The 9,141-nt window shown below is 45.4% G+C and overlaps 1 long non-coding RNA gene across 1 annotated transcript in view; it reads right to left on the reverse strand.

Moving 5' to 3' along the window:
- The window catches only part of LOC131486962 (uncharacterized), a 75,460-nt gene extending 70,459 nt beyond the window's left edge, over positions 1–5,001 (reverse strand). The window contains exon 1 of the long non-coding RNA XR_009249542.1: positions 4,800–5,001. This is a non-coding gene — a long non-coding RNA (uncharacterized LOC131486962). The remainder of the gene's footprint in view (positions 1–4,799) is intronic.
- Positions 5,002–9,141: the final 4,140 nt, after the last annotated feature.

Genomic DNA, 9,141 nt, shown 5'->3' on the forward strand with positions numbered 1-9,141 from the left:
AATGGTGATCCCACCTGAGGCAGTTCTCACTGGTCTTCCAGTCCTCAGGTGTGAAAACTGAGGTACAGGGGAGTGAAATTAATTTACTCGAAGTCACACAGCTTGGAAACTCCAGAGCCGGAACCCAAATCCCAGGCATTTCATTCCAAATTCTGTTTTTAAGTTACAGGATACTGCCTGATAATTACAGGGATTTTTGACTGCTGAAGCTGCAAAATTTTTAAGGACTGATTTGTGGGGGAACAAAAAGAGAATTTCGACTTGCTGTTCAAGTGGAGTGGCTCCCCCAAAGGCAGGTGGTGTGCAAAGAGCTAATCAAGCACTGTGGGAACGGACTTGCCCAACTCTGGACAATACACGGTGATGGATCCCAGATTGAGGCAAGGCCGGCATCTCCCATCGAAGGAACTCGCGGAAATACTACTCAACGGCTGAGAGGCTATCGGACCACCACTGCCTTTTTCCACCTAAAAATGCTTCCCGGATGTCTTCCTAACTCTACATGGTGTTGTATGCTCAGTTGGCCGATCCGGTGAACTCTCTTTGCCTCCGTGGCCATATACCCTCTTCCCTCCCAGAAGATTTCCTCCTCTTTAAACTCCCCACAGGGATACCGTGAACTTAAAGAAGCTAAGGTTGGTAAAGCATCAAACCTAGTGGAGGATACATAATAGATGCTCAAGAAACCAACACCCACCTACAGCCCCCAACCCCCCACGGTGACCTTCCCTTCCCAGCATGGACAAGCGACCGAAGGGTCGTGGCAAGGCACCGAAACTCTAAAGCGTTTAAGAATGTTAAATAGACATTTAAAATCTTGATTCGTCAGCCACAGTCCCTGAAATCGGCTTCATACTCGGGTACCATCACACCTGTTTTGACGCTTTGCCCTTCAATTCCTATGTACCATTTGTTCCGGCGAGTGCTCTGCCCTCTGTTTGGTTTTGCGGGGCTGTGACATGCACTGACAGCCCTCTATGGGGGGGAGGGGACCTCAATTACAAAGCTCTGATTTGGTCAGAAGTGGACCCTGGAGCTGTCTCTCTCTAAGGGGATCTTTCTAACATCATGCCACGTGTAAGCTCAGACACTCCATCAACCTCAAAGGCCCGTCACTGCTGGTCAGAAGGGCCAAGAAATACAAAATCGTGGCAGTTCTACAGCCTGTGTGCACAAGTGCCCCCATTTGCTTTTCCATGCCAACTGGATCTAGGAGCCCGGGATCTATAACCCCTGGCTAGCCACTCTTCCCTTCAGAGAGACATCTCACACGCCAACAGTCTGCTCAGCAGCAAGCGAAGGCCACCAGAGATGACTCAATTTGACTCAACGGTCCTGCTCACCCCAGACGCATCCGCCTGGGTAACCTCCTGCCAGCCTCTCCCTGGGCAGAGACGACGAACACCGCCTTTGCCCTCGCTACCTCCCTGCCAGTCAGCACCGTTTTTGTATTTTCAATAACAACGCCTTAAGCGCTACTCACAGGTTGATGGTCACTCACTTAGCACAACTGCCCTGAGAATCCGGGAGTTGAGCTGAAGAGCTGATTGGGGTTCACACTAAGAGTAACCTGCACTCACCTCGGGTGACACGGAACACAAAAAACGACAGGCGTCACTATTCGGAACACCATGGGGTTCGCCGCGCAAAGCACCATGCTGAATATTTTACAGACGTCATCTCACAGAATCCACCCGGCACCCCATGTTACCTACAAGGAAAACGAGACGCAGAGAAACCCAGCGAAGCGTGTGTGCTTGGTCACGATTCCACATGGCACGCACGTCGGGGTCCTACAGCTAGGATGCAGAGCCAGCTTCCCAGCTCCCTAAGTGTGACTGTGGGTGACATCCATAACTCTTCCAGCCCGGGTTTTCCCCTGCATCGTGGGACAAACGGTACGTAAAGCCCCTGACACACTTTCCCCCTTCATGAACCATGAGACTACTCGTACGTACCCTCCGTACGTCCGTAACCCCTACGTACATTCAAATTCCAAACCCTCAGTTGGGCAACCTGGACGCTCATCCAGCCTCTGACCCGGGGGCATCGAGTCAACCAGTCTCTCGGTTTTGTCTTTTGTCAGATGAAGACGTCAACACCGGTCCAGTCGATTTTAACAGGTGGCGGCAAAGATAAAAGGAAAGACGAGAAAGTTCCCTGAAAGGTCTGAAGGGCTTCTCAAATTTAAGAAACCGTTAAACTAACAGATCCAGTTGGAGAGGCTGTGGCACAAAATAACTGTCATTGTCCAAACCCTCCAAGTGAATGGGGAAACTGAGTTCAAGATGCAGAAACGCATCTCAAATCATTCCCGTGAGGGCGCAGGTGAAGTCTTAAACGGGAGCTTGAAGGCTCTGTGTGCTGGGTCTGACTCTGCTTTGGACGACCCGCTGCGCTCCGCTACAAAATATGGATAGATACTTGCCTGCCCCAAGCCCCGTGGGTAGGGTGTGGGCACGTCACAAAAACAGTCCGAAAACTCTAGGCAAGAAAACCTCTGGGATTCCGTTCTATGCATTTTTGAAACTGTGACGTCAGCCTTTTCTTCTCCCACCCACTTTCCCTTGTCACAATCTAAATTTTATCCAGATGCAAACAGAAAGAGGCCTTCGGGTTTCCTTTGTGCCTGGAAAAGGTTTCAGTGCCATTTTTCAAGACATGGGTCATGAAGGCGGAACAGCATTGGAGAGGGGGTGCATTGATAGGAAAGGGGAATCGGAGAAAAGAATGCTCCAGAATGTGTGCCTCCTCTTTTTCTATACAGACAGAGCCAAGGCAGTGAAAGGGTCCCTGACTCCAGACAAATGCCCTTGGCCGAGGAAAGCCTTCCAAGCTGCGCTGTCCCAGAGCCCAGACGGCACGCATGCGTGCTCGCGCGCGCGCGCGCACACACACACACACACACACACACACACACACACACACACACACTCACGGAGAACTGTGCTCTCCCATCCCCGAAAGGATTTGTTGTTTCAATTAAACTTATCAAGATCTATGCCACATGTTAGGGAAGAAAGGAAAAACCAAAACAAGCCTGAATTACTGTGGCTATCTCCTTGGGGATCAATCTATAACAGATAAACCACCACCTATGTGTGGGAGCTGCTATTACTTATGAAAACCAGAGGCAGGGGCGCCTGGGTGGCGCAGTCGGTTAAGCGTCCGACTTCAGCCAGGTCACGATCTCGCGGTCCGTGAGTTCGAGCCCCGCGTCAGGCTCTGGGCCGATGGCTCGGAGCCTGGAGCCTGTTTCCGATTCTGTGTCTCCCTCTCTCTCTGCCCCTCCCCCGTTCATGCTCTGTCTCTCTCTGTCCCAAAAATAAATAAAAAACGTTGAAAAAAAAAAATTTAAAAAAAAAGAAAACCAGAGGCAGGTGCAGAATTGCAACAACTGGTACTAAATCAAAGCTCTGGGAGCAGAAGGCAGTGGATTTAGATGCATCCACTTAGCTTCTCTTCTTAGGTCTAAATCACAGGACGGGGAGCAGATCACAGGCCTGGCGGGGTCTGGCCTCTTCTTCCTCGTCTCCCCTGAGGCCCCTTCCCACTCTGCTCACTGCTTCAGCTGCCCAGTAAGAACAGATGGACAGAAGTTAAAAAAGAGCAAGGTCAGCTCCTCAGTGCCGTCCTATTTCACACCCTGCCCCACCTCTATCATCCCTTTCGCCCACATAAAAATGGAGAATGACGGGCAGGGGGCTGCTACCTCTGATTCCGTCTGGAGCTATGGTATTTTCATTTACAGCCCCTGAATAGCTAGCTGGTCAGTCTGATTTACACATCGATAATATGTGATGCTTTGTAATCCAGCAAATATTTAATCCCTGGCTGATCAATAATCCTCGCCTGGCTGTTCTTATTTTGAAAAGAAATAAATCCCCTCTTACTCTTAAAAGTCTTGAATAAAACTGAACTGCTTAGCCCAGGATGCACCGTTCCTTCAAGAGGCCATGTGGCTTCATAACCTCAGCCCCCAGATGCTTTAAAGGGGCCGCCCTTGCTAACCTGCTTCTTCTGAGACCCTAACATCTCTCCAATCTGAGTTTTCTGTGCTATCACAATTGATATAGAAGACAGCACACTTCAAAGTCTGATGTACTTTCTGTTAATCCGAAAGGAAAATTATTAATCTAAACTAAACCAGGGAGTATATAGCATGCAATATTTTTTGCATTCACTGCTTACTATTCACCAAGAAGGTCTTGATTTAATTTCTGCATTACAAACCTTGTTTCTGCCTTTCTCCAGTACTGTTTCCCTCCAAAACTACATTTTTAAAAAGAAAACTCGACTCCTACACAGATTCTAAAAACACTGTAGCCCTTTCTCAGAGTTACAGCTGAACACCGTGAGAAATTCACATTACACACAGAAAGAGAGGACTCTCCTCTCCAGAAGGGGCTCACAACGCCGCCTCAAAGCCCACCAAAAGTTCCAAAAACAACAGCAGCAAAAAACAAACTCTCTTTCATCTTTGGCAGTCACAAAAGCAGTAACTTTCACCAAACTAACCCGCGCCAAGAATTAATGTAACACAGAACACATCCACATTCAGACCATTATGGCTACATCAGCTTACCACAATATTTGTTTGAAAAACACATAATTTGTGGCAGAGAGAGAGAACTTCTAATACGAAAAGAGGCCCTTTCAAATGCAAATTAACCCAAAGACATATTTTCCCTGGGTTTGGAAAATCACTCCAACATATGAAAAACATACACTTTGTGTGAAAAAAAAAATTGGTGTATACCCACTCAGTTGAAAAGGCAATTAAATTTGCTGTAGATTACCTTCACAGTTGAGAAAAGTTAACTCCTGGTTCCATGAGTCCTTAAGGACTTTATTAGCATTCACTGACCTAAGCAGTCTTCAGTTCCCAGGTAGCAAAGTTTCTTTTCTTCGCCACTGAAATGCTCAAGTGGACATTGAAGGACATTGTATTACTGAACTGATCAGAAATGAGCATTGTTTCCAATCTTCTGGCAGGAAGAAAAGAAAGAAAGAAAGAAAGAAAGAAAGAAAGAAAGAAAGAAAGAAAGAAAGAAAGAAAGAAAGAAAAGAAAAAAAGAAGGAAGGAAAAAAGAAAGAGAAGGAAAGAAAGAAAAAGAAGGAAGGAAAGAAAGAAAGAAAGAGAAGGAAAGAAAGAAAGAAAAAGGAAAGAAAGAAAGAAAAGAAAGAAAAGGCAAAATGCAGTCTAATCGAGCATTCTTTCTGGTGGAAAAAAAAAAAGTAAATCCAGCATTCTGGAACGAGTTCAAACATAGCTTGACAAGCTACAGGAGAATTTACACTGAGCATGCTTAGCCCCGCACGGCTTGCATGAGACACTCTTAATGAATATTACTTCCTTCCCACTGGCTATTCCTGCTGGAAGTCCACACCCACTCCTCTTTCAGAAGTCAGGAATTTCGCTTCAGCCAAAGTCCAGAAAACATGCTTATGCAGAGGCAAGGCCCCACCGATCCATAAACTTGCAGGTTGTGACCTGCGGGGTCAGTGTGACAAATAGAACACGGGGGTGAATTTTTTTCTGCCCTTGGTTATATTCTCAGCTTTGTGCCTCTCCTAAACTGCAGTTTCCCCAGAGAGAAGAAAAATGGACAGCTTTCTTGCTAAAGAACACCACGTCCTAAATGCCAGTTAAAGGCCTCTCGGATCAAGCCTCCAAACCCAGATTGGAATAAGAGTCATTTGCACACTAAAACAACATGAGGGTTTAGCTTCTGGATAAAACTGTTGGAAGATTTCTCCCCACGAGAAATTTCTGTATTCTTTCTGGTAACTTGTGCATCATGTCTCTCTAAAATGCTACACACCAGTGCACAACCTGAAAATATGTTCAAAATCCAGATTTGATCCGTCGTGCTGTGTCGGTGACACAAAAAAACAGTTTTATGTTTTAAGCAGTGCTGTCCCTTTGCCTTTTCTTAACTCTTTCTGTCATCTTTTTTGATAAGGGAACTGTAATTCTGGAAATTTAAAAATAGACGACACCTCAGACAGTCAGAAGGCAGGATTCTAACTCTGCAAATGAAAAAGATTAAGGAAGAGAAGGGAGAGGGGTAGGGACAGGGCCTAATATAGACAGCATAGGAATGGAAGGGCATTTTATATTTAAAGTAATGATAATAATAATAATAATAATAATAATAATAATAAAAAAAATATTTTTGTTGTCCTCGTATTTTCCGGGTGACATTTGCATGTTTCTACTCTCTATCAAATTGCAAACCATAAACATTATTAAATACTGTTTGGGAATTAAGGTGTGTATTTGCCTAGACACATACACAACACACACACACACACACACACACACACACACACACCAATTTGTGTTTGAAAAGAAGTGATGTCACAGAGAGTCAAAGGCAAGAGCAATGCTCTAAAGTGTACAAAGAAATACGGTGCACCCAGCCTTTGATGCAAAGCCTGCCTAGCCAGCATTGATTGCTTCGATTAATAAAAGGGACGTCGATGTTCCTTACGAGTAAACCCCTTGCCTGTCCGTACCTACAACCTTCTCCGCAGCTAGCTGCTCTGACATGGTCCCCTTATCTGAGATCCTTGCCTGCTGTTGAATAAATAAAATTTCCTCAGACATATTTTCCTTCCTGTAATTATACGGTTTTTGGAGAGTTTAGGCGTGGGGGTTGTTTGTTTTTATGCTTTGCCAAGGGGAAGAATAAAATTTAGCCCCCTCGTCCAACTGTGTTTATTTGTACTGTTACAGGGCAAACTAAGTTTTTCAGAAGCTAAAGCCCAACAAGCCCAAGAGAAACCGAGTTTTGAAAGGCTAAATAACCCTCATGACCTGGCATAAAGTACGCGTAAAATAGGAAGGATGTTTTATCACTTGACCTAAAGTGATCGCCTGGAGAGCAGAGAGGTCCCACAGCACGGAGGGGAGAGACCCTTGTTCAAGGCCGGTGCTCTGACCCAGAGACAGCCTTGCCTCTGGACCATCAGGCTACGCTGCCTTTTGGTCTTCTCCCATGAGGACGGGCACACATCCCTGAATCCAAGCGTGCTGTTGATGGAAACAGTCATGCTTTTTCCAGCTTGAATTGTAAGACGATGCCATGCGAAGCTGTGATGGTCTCTACAATGACATCTCACTTATCTATTCGAATGACAAATATTTGCTGAGCCCCTACCGAGGCACTTCCCTGGCACCGGTAAGATGGACATAGTTCCCATCCTCAGGGAGCTTACACTCTGGTAAAAATGTGAATGAATAAATAAATAAACAAACAAACAAACAAATAATAACAAATGTATTCACAAACTGGAGTAAGTGAAGAGAGGGAAGTAAAAGGGACATGAGACAGTAAGTCATGGAAACCAAGGCATGTGGGTCAGGGGCAAGGAGCCACGGAATCAGGAAAACGGGAGGCATGTCTGGGGAAATCATCATTGGCCAACGCAATAGGTACTAAAGGGAAAAATATGTGACATGTTTTGGTGAAGGCCCTGAATGCAAGATTATGGCATTTGGATTAAATATGGGTGTAATGGGAAGCCACTGAAGGATTTTTAGAGGAAAAATTCTACGTACACCTATTCATTTAAAAACCTGAAATGTTAGGGGTGCCTGGGTGGCTCAGTCAGCTAAACATCCGACTTCGGCTCAGGTCATGATCTCACGGCTCATGGGTTCGAGACCCTCTGTGCTGACAGCTCAGAGCCTGGAGCCCACTGCGGATTCTGTGTCTCCCTTTCTCTCTGTAACTCCACCGCTTGTTCCCTCTCTCTCTCTCTCTAAAATAAATAAACATTAAAAAAAATTGAAATGTTAGTAGAATATAGCCATTTGTAGGAGAGATTGGGGATTAACATGAAAAGACCAATTTTTTTGTAATAGCCTGGATGAGAGAGACGGAACCTCATCTAGGACAGTGCAATAGCGACAGAAGCTAATGTGAGAAGCAATACGGAAGCAGAATTGATAGGCTTTGACAATTTGACAGCTCACTGGGTCCGAGGTGAGGATGAAGGGGCATTTACAGGGAAATCCAGGAGTTCCCACCTCAGTAGCTCTGAGAATGGTGATACCTTGGGCAGAGATCAAGAAAATCGGGGAGGTGGGAGGGTCATGTCTGGCACATGGCAGCTGAGACGTTTACTGGATCGCGGTATATTGAGTTTAAGAGTTACAACGATATCCAGCCTACACTGGATAGTTGGGGGTTATGTTTTAGTTGGGAATTATGTTTCACTATTAATAGAATTAGTTGGGCTTTTAGTTGGGAATTATGTTTCGCTATTAATAGGAACCTGATTACAGTCTCTTCAACACCTACAGATTTATTTTTCTGTCATTTGAAAGAAATTCGGAGGCTGATCGTTGCGAAAGAATCTATGCTTCCTACGGGACCTACAGATAGCCACGGAGGTGATGAATAAAAGGTGCCTTTTATTAACCCTAAGGTAAAGGTGACGGGCAGCCAACAAGGAACTTGCTTAATTCATAGAACAAAAAAAGTCAAGGATGGATGATCCGGAAACTGAAGGTAACCACTCTACTAAAAAAAATCACAATCTTTTGAGCAGTTTCTGGAATAGATCCAGAACCCTTTGATTGAAGGAGAGGCTAAGTTCCCGTGAAGAAAACTTGTGGAACACAGCAAGCATATATGAAAGTAACTTTCCCAATTCTTCCCCAAAAGGCAAAGCGATAGGACGAAAGTCACTTATTGAGAAAAGGGGAGTGAGGAGGCATTTTGAGAACGCATTGAAAGCTCAGCCTTCATGGCTACCCTGTTGGAGTGGGGGCTTTGGGGAACAGGGAATAAATACACGGAGTCTTCTCCCAGGTCCAAGTTACAGTAACCCCATTTATTCACAGGCCCACCGAGAGAGTCAAATGTAAATCAGAACTTTAAAATTGGCAGGAGCCACACCTTAGCTCCTTGGACGGTGAAATAAGAGTTAGGGAGGAATCCAAGAGGAATCACAACTTCTGGCTAAGACAGTAAATCCAAACAGTACTTTATGTCGGGGGGCAATGGCAGAGAAAACACACCCTCAAGACCCAAAACTGCAGGGGTGATGATCCCCATCATATCCCATTTCATCCACCATTCTGGGCCCTTCAAAACCCAGATGGATTGTGATGGATGACACGATGTA

This window comes from Neofelis nebulosa, chromosome 10 (genome assembly GCF_028018385.1).
Source record: "Neofelis nebulosa isolate mNeoNeb1 chromosome 10, mNeoNeb1.pri, whole genome shotgun sequence".
NCBI classification, from domain to species: domain Eukaryota; kingdom Metazoa; phylum Chordata; class Mammalia; order Carnivora; family Felidae; genus Neofelis; species Neofelis nebulosa.